We start from the raw sequence: 7,579 nt of genomic DNA on the forward strand, positions 1-7,579 counted from the left end.
ATCTCACACAACGCGCATTCATTCCGTTGCACCCCCTCTTTTTCACTAGGGCTCTTAATCTCGTTAAGATCTCCTAGTAATAAAAAAGGTAAATCAAGATTAAGGACAAAATTTCGCAATTCATTCCAAAATTCCGACTTTTCAGACGGTTGAGCTGGAGCATAAACAAAAATAAGGCAAAAAACAAGATTCTTCGTTAAGTCGCACACTTCACAAGTAATGAATCTTTTCGACTTAAAAATGACATTTATTGAAAAAGTCATGGATATAGACTCTTTCCAAAATAACCAAATACCACCCGATAATCCAGCGCTAGGAATAAAATCGCAATTATTAAACCCAAAGTTCGCTATAAGAAAAGGTTCGGGCTTAGAACTCGATTTAGTGTCACATATTGCTAGGATTTTAATTCCATTTGACGAGCAAAAGAAATTAAATTCTTCAGCAAAATTCTTTCTTTTGGTACCCCTAACATTCCAAAAGGCAATATTCATGGAAAAAAGTTGAAGGCAAAATGACGCAAAAGTGGCTTAATGACATCGCAAAAAGCTAAATACAACCATGACCAGCGCTGTAGCAAAAGTCATGGAATGATCCAAAAGGTGACAAAAAAAGGTCACAAGCAACCATAACCAAAAGCCATCCTTTGCAATGTTACATGTACTATTGATTGTAGTAGCAAAAATACAACTTTGGAAACCAAAATTGGTTCTAGCTGAGACAAGAGAGTCCCAATTAAGCTTGAAAAACCCAAGGGTCTGAAAGTCTTCACTGCTCAAATTATGAAGATAAAAGCTAAACCAACAAGCAAGATATGATTGATGATCAAAGATTTCACCAAAACAGAACAAGCACACTAAATTTGGCCAACAGAAAAACACCAGATTATCAATGAGATAAAAATCATCAACCTCAACAATAAAGGGGATTTTCTCCTTGCAACCTATAGCATAACAGCAGATAAAAAATCAGCCAAAACCTTGTGGCAAAATGAATTTCTTAGCATAAAAAAATGACACCGCAATGTCAAGACTATAAAAAACACTCTTAATAGACGAAGTCCTGGCATTAGAATTAATGACTTGGGGAGAGCTTAAAACCAAAATTTCTTTTATGGGGACAAAATACTCCTCCGAAGAAGACATTAAACAAGCCAAGTACAAAAAATTACAGCTGAAAATGGAGCTATTAGATCTGAAAAAGTATACAGCAAGTATACTCTTACAAGATAAAACTGTTAAATAATTGACTGAGATAAGTCGATCATCAAAACCTTCTTTAAAGTAGGCACGATACTGGATATAGCTCTCCTTTGCTATAATGGAGAGCATCCGAGTGTCTACTAAAAAAGAAAGAGAAGAATCACGACAGGTGACTCTACAAACTCGGATTACATTCACAATAAAGGGTAGATTTAGAGAAAATCGATTTACCCCAAAAGACTGAAGCAGCATAATCAGCGACGGTCGTAAGGTTGGAGCCGCAGTACGCCTGAGCCATAGCAAGAGCAAGGAAAGAAGCAAAAAAGAGTGACGGCATCGACATCGTCGATAGAAACACCAAGAACCCACATCCCAAAAAAAGGATAGTTCTTTAACAGAGAAGAAGGACACCAAATCCATGGTGAAACACCAAAAGAGCGATTCGGAGAAAAGAAAGGCAAGATCCCATCATGAATTTCCTCAATCGAGAGGAAATAGAATGATTTTGGAAGCTTTAAAAGGATACTTGTCAAAACAAATACCTTTGCTGAAGGAGTTGATTGTGCATAAATAAAGGATCTATACTTTTTTTGTGCTATAATAATCTGGGATAGAAACGATTGAGACAATTGAGAAGGAGTAACCCTGTGTTGATTTCTATCCAGAGAGTTTCTTTTTGTTGTTGGTTTTTCTTTTTTTGATTTTCTTTTTATTAGCTTTCTTTTTTTTGGTTTTCTCATTGCTAGAGAGAGTTTTGATGATTATGTTGATTTTGTATCTTTTTGTAGTCATTTAATTGAATTTTTTTCTTTCTTGATTTTTACCTTTTTCAAAAGACTAGACTTTAAATTACTCTCCATAATAGTCTAGGAGAGTTCTTTTAAGTCACTTGTCTTAGTTAGAGAAGGTGTAAATCAAGGATTAAAGAGAAATATTTTAAGAAATTATCTTCAAATTGAATCAAATCATTGTTGATATTAGAAGGTAAGTTATGATAATGTCTTTGGACTAAACACGGAGTATAATAGCACATCAGTGTTGTTTTTGGAGATGGTAGATCATATGATGAATGTATTGGAGTATTGCTTTCTTGAATGTTTTTCTAATGTTGATCTGTTTTCAATGTTTGAGATCTGTTGTTTTCAATGTTTGAGATCTGCTGTTTTCATTTCCTTCCTCAAATTCTTTCAAGGATATTGCTTCTCTCAAGTATGTGTTTCTTTCTGACTTTGTTTGTCTATGAGGGATATCAAATCGGTTTCCTCTATAGATTTGGTTGTTTTTTTGAGTTGAGTTGATGGTTTTTTTTCATGGGTTTCAAAGTTTTTGACTTTGTTTTCGAGAAAGTCTTTTCTTTGTGCCCTTTTTTACCTTTTTGTGGATATTTTGAAAATCTCGCTGATTTTCTTCATCCACTTTCATCCGCAAGGATGTTATAGGTTGATCCTAGATTAATCTAGTTTCCTTTTCTTATCAAAAAAAAAAAATTGTAACGAGGCACAAACTCCTATAGCTCATTGTTAGCTCATTGTTACTCTTGTGTAGTTGTATTACTCCATTGTTACCTCAAATTGATCATTGTTACTCCATTGTTATTCTTTTATTACTCCATTATCAGTTGTCACACTAAATTTCTCATTACTGTTACTAGAGTTGGCAAAGCTGACCCGACCCGAGGAACCCGGCCCAACCTGCCGAAACCCGACCCGATACAACCCGAAAATTGGGTGGCCCGAAATCGAACCGACGCGGCCCAACTCCGCCCGATAACCGATAACATCCTTATTTTTTCCAACCCAAACCCAACCCGTGACCCGATATTGACTCAACTCGATAGATGACCCGATAATAAATTAGCTTAATAATGGTGTAAATAAGACCAAATTGACATTAATCTTAATTATTTTCACTTAAAATTAAAATTAATACACTACACATGTTTAAACATAAATTTACCCATCTAAAACTAAATACATAAGAGAAAATATATGTTTATAATCTGACCCGAAACTGACCCAACCAGACTTGCCACCCGCTGATGACCCAACCCGAAGATGACCCGACATGAACCGTAACCGACCCGACCCGTCGCTAACCCGTCACAACCCGAACCCGATATGACCTGACCAGCTTTGACCCGACCCGTAACCGACCCGAGTGACCTGATTGCCACCTCTAACGGTTACCATATGTTACTTCATTTTTACCCCAAATTCCCTTTTTTACTCTTTTTCAAGAAATACTAGATGGATTATCATGAAGAACTCTAGTGAAGTTGAAGCCTTCTACTATTTTTCATTGTTTATTATCTTTGGTTTTATAATCTTGTCAGAATACAGACAGTTTACCAGTGCACGTAATAAGTGACAACTATCTTTTATACTAAATCTTAGTAGAGTAACCCCTTAATAACACTCCATTAATAACAGAATAACACTACAATAATATTACAATAACATCACAATAACACAAGAGTAACAATACAATAACACTAAGCTAACAGGTGAGAAATTTCGCCATTGAGTAACACTATGGTAACACCACAATAACACTAGAGTAACACTACAATACCAATAGGTTAATACAGGTGAGAAAATTAGCAATTGAGTAACACCATAATAAAACTATATTAACAATAAAGTACCACAATAACACTACGATGATACTAGAGTAACACCACAATAACAACAAGAGTAACACTACAATAACACTACGTTAACAGAGTATAATATTTGGGAACTTGACATAATGAAACAAAATTCATTAATGAATTAGCGTTGCTTTTGGAAGTAATTAAAATGACTTTAAGGACGAACTAAATATTCAAACGACAAAAGTTTGAATTAATCAATTATTTGATCTTTATTTATTCGTCTATGTAGGGCTCGAACCAACACCTTGTATCGTAACACAATGCTCTACCATTTTGAGCTAAAAGACGTCATAGTTCATAGAAAGCCACATAATAATCCTCAAACGTTACAAGGTGTTATTCTAGTGTTACTCTTATGTTATTTCCGTGTTACTCTTATATTATTCTTGTATTACTCTTGTGTTATTTCTATGTTATTCTTGTGTTACTCCTACGTTATTCCTACGTTACCCTTATATTACTCTAACAAGCTCTTTATTCTAAATATACAATTGACAAATTAACCGACAAACCCTCCTAAATTCCGTTTTTCTCATTCACTAGAGATAGGAATCAGGACAAGTTAATGTATGTCACCGACTCACCGTCCACATTATAAAATAGTTGCAGCCAAACCATTAAGGGTGTTTGGTTCATGCATGGGTATAGATTTGGAATCGGGAATCATACCTGGGTGGTATCGGGTTGGAACTTGATACCTCATACCTTGTGTTTGGTTCAATTTTGGGGGTATGGGATTAGAAATTAATCAAAGCTAAAAACTCTTCAAAATACAATATTTTTAATAATAATTTTTATACTATTAAATCAAATAAATATATAAAATGATTTTTTTACCATTGTTTTTATCACTTTTTAATATTTGTAATTTGATATCATGGGTATCAATCTCATACCCACCCCCCTCCCTGGGTATGAGAATCATACTTCATAGGTTTAAGGTATGGATATCAAACCTTCAATTTTGTCAATCAAACACATGGTATGGGTTTGGTTCATTCCAAACCCATACCTCATACCTATATTGGGTGAACCAAACACCCTTAAAATGGCTGAAAAAGAAGAGAACTCATTATGTCTCCTGCTGTTGTGGCTTATAAGTGGGCATACAATGGGATCCTTAACTTATAAGAGCATTCAGTAGAGAGAATCAATGATCATTGACCGAGTGCCGAGTGGATGCAATATGCATGCTATGGGATCCTTAACTTATTAAAGCGTCTTGCTTGTGACGGGCTATTCCCGTCACAAGCTGAAGACCTCTCACAAAAAGGGAGAGAGATAAGGTGGGACACCCTCCATGTGCTTCCCCACTCACTTCTCATGGATATTTTGTGAGAGCAAACGGTATCCGTCATAAGCTTGTGACGGATATCGCCGTCTTCAACGAGATTTTGTGATTTACCTGCCATCCACAATAAAAGTCACCAAAGTGAAAAATCAGAAAGCTACATTTTCTCCTTGTACCAAGTTACCAACCAGTTGGAGTGTCACTCCACCCTGACTAACACCAGTCCAATCAAATCAACGCCGACATCAAAACGACAGATCAACGCTGCCCCTACGCAATGACGCCGCTCATTAATCAGATTTTCTTCAAAGAATTACCTGAAAATTCGCACTTAAACTCCTGCTTTTGAAATTACGAATAACAATTTCATCAGATACTAAATAAACAAAAACGACAATAATAATCAATCAACTCAGCTAAAGAATTAATCACCGAATTTCCTTAAAAATCATAATCAGACTATTAAAAATCAGTGTTTAGCTAATAAATTAGGTTTTCATCGAAGGATACTAAAATTATTGGAACGAAATTCGCACTTAAACCTTATGCAATTGAAATGGCAAACAACAAAATTTAAAACGAAACTAACAATCAAACAACCTAAAATCACAATAGCAAAAGTAAAAACTCACGATTTGGCTAATAAATTAGGTGTTTATCGAAAATATCGAAAACTATTGATCAAAATTCGCATTCAAACCTCCTGCATTTGAAATCTAATTAATAAAAACGCACAAAAATAGCGATTAAATCATTTAAAACGCAGTTACAAATAATCAAATTTTGAGTGTGAAGAGAGTAGAGAGAGGAGTATGAAGAGAGTAGAGAGAGAAACTTTACCGGAGAAACAATGCAAGTGTTTAGGGTTTGCGCCATGAAGATTTGTCTGAAAATTAATTAGATAACCAATTGGAAGAAAATATGAAGAGGAAAGGGGGAAAAATGTTGTGAGAGAGGAAGACAGAGGAAAGTCGAGAGACAAATTTTTTTAGTAGTGCGCTAACTTTATTTGTTTTCAGATTGAATCTTAACCGTGCATTGTTTTCCTTTTAATTAATGGTCCAGATTTATGAACACAAACTCATCCCACTCTATCTCCTACTCAGCCACACAGCATACTCTCGTCGGCGACCACCGGAGCTCCGGCTACACGTCAGCACCGCTATCTCCTCATCAAGACTGGTGGCATAGATTTGCTCGAACATCATTTGAACTCTCTCTATCTCATCCACCAACATTAGTCGCTGGCCGCCATCCCGGAGCTCCGTCTGTCATTTGAATTCCATGGTGACCCACACCGGCGAACTTTCGTCGTCCCATTACCATCGATGATCCTTAGCCTACCATCGGCGTATTAATGTAGATATGATATTTAGATCTCGACTTTGATGACGACGGCGACGATATGGTGCCATAAATGGTGGAGTTTCTAACTGATGATGGGATGTCGATTTGTCGGAGTTGGTTGATATGGGTGGGTGGCTCGTGGATAGCACATCTGTCTTGGATTCGGGGAAGGGAAGCGGAAGAATGGCGAGGGAATTGGGTGCTGGGAGATCAATAATTATGTGGTTAATCAGATGGGGACAGTTGCCTCCCAAACTTTAAATCACCATCGTGTAAATGTGGCCGTCTTGCATATGTGTAGATTTTGCCATTGGTCATATATTTTTTAGAGAGGAAGTAATACAAAGTACACAGATCATATAGGCTTCTGGTTAATGCACTGGAATGTTCTGTGTTTGTATTTGCAAAGTTGTAGGCTTGTTGCCATCAACTTGTATCAGAAACACTCTGCATCTCCTAAGTTGTAAATTATTATTGATTTCTACAAAATATGCTCACTTTTAAGCTTCTTGCAATTCTGCTTGTGTTAATTACACCTCAGTTTTCAACTTAAAAATTTTAAATTTGTATTTATAAATGTGGTCACTTTGTGAACATTTAATTATTTTCAACTTACATTTTTCTATGCATCTTTTTAGCACCCATTTTTTATGGTAACCATATTCTGGTTATTACCTTTTTTCTACAACCTTGTTGAGTAACTTACAATTCCATAGCCTCATTATGAACCAACAAATGAACTTAAATAAATCAATTTTAGTTTTCGAATTAATGTTCCTGATAAAGAGGGAGGATCATTGATGCAGGAGCATAGTCGGACAAGCAAGAAACACGGGTTACTTGGTGATAGCAAGCAAGGGATCTGGATTAATTGGCGTGCAAGTAACACGAATTCCAAGTCCGAGCTGTGGAGACACGGTTTCCTAAATCGTGTGGAATTAGTTTAGCTTATTTAATTTCGAATAAGACTAGGAAAGGTTAGCTTATATCCTAATTCTAGTCAAGTTAGGAAAACTTGTTATTTCCTAATCCTAGTTTAATTAGAGTACTTTAAATTTGGTTGTATTTTAATTATTACTAGTTGGA

At 35.8% G+C, this 7,579-nt stretch overlaps 1 long non-coding RNA gene across 1 annotated transcript; it reads right to left on the reverse strand.

Moving 5' to 3' along the window:
• Positions 1-963: 963 nt before the first annotated feature.
• On the reverse strand, positions 964-6,972 carry LOC141626431 (uncharacterized). The gene is made up of 2 exons (XR_012536016.1): positions 5,987-6,972; positions 964-5,485 (listed from the first exon to the last, which is right to left on the reverse strand). It is a non-coding gene; the product is annotated as an uncharacterized LOC141626431 (long non-coding RNA).
• Between the last annotated feature and the right edge of the window lie 607 nt (positions 6,973-7,579).

The sequence above is a fragment of the Silene latifolia genome, chromosome Y (genome assembly GCF_048544455.1).
Source record: "Silene latifolia isolate original U9 population chromosome Y, ASM4854445v1, whole genome shotgun sequence".
NCBI classification, from domain to species: Eukaryota; Viridiplantae; Streptophyta; class Magnoliopsida; order Caryophyllales; family Caryophyllaceae; genus Silene; species Silene latifolia.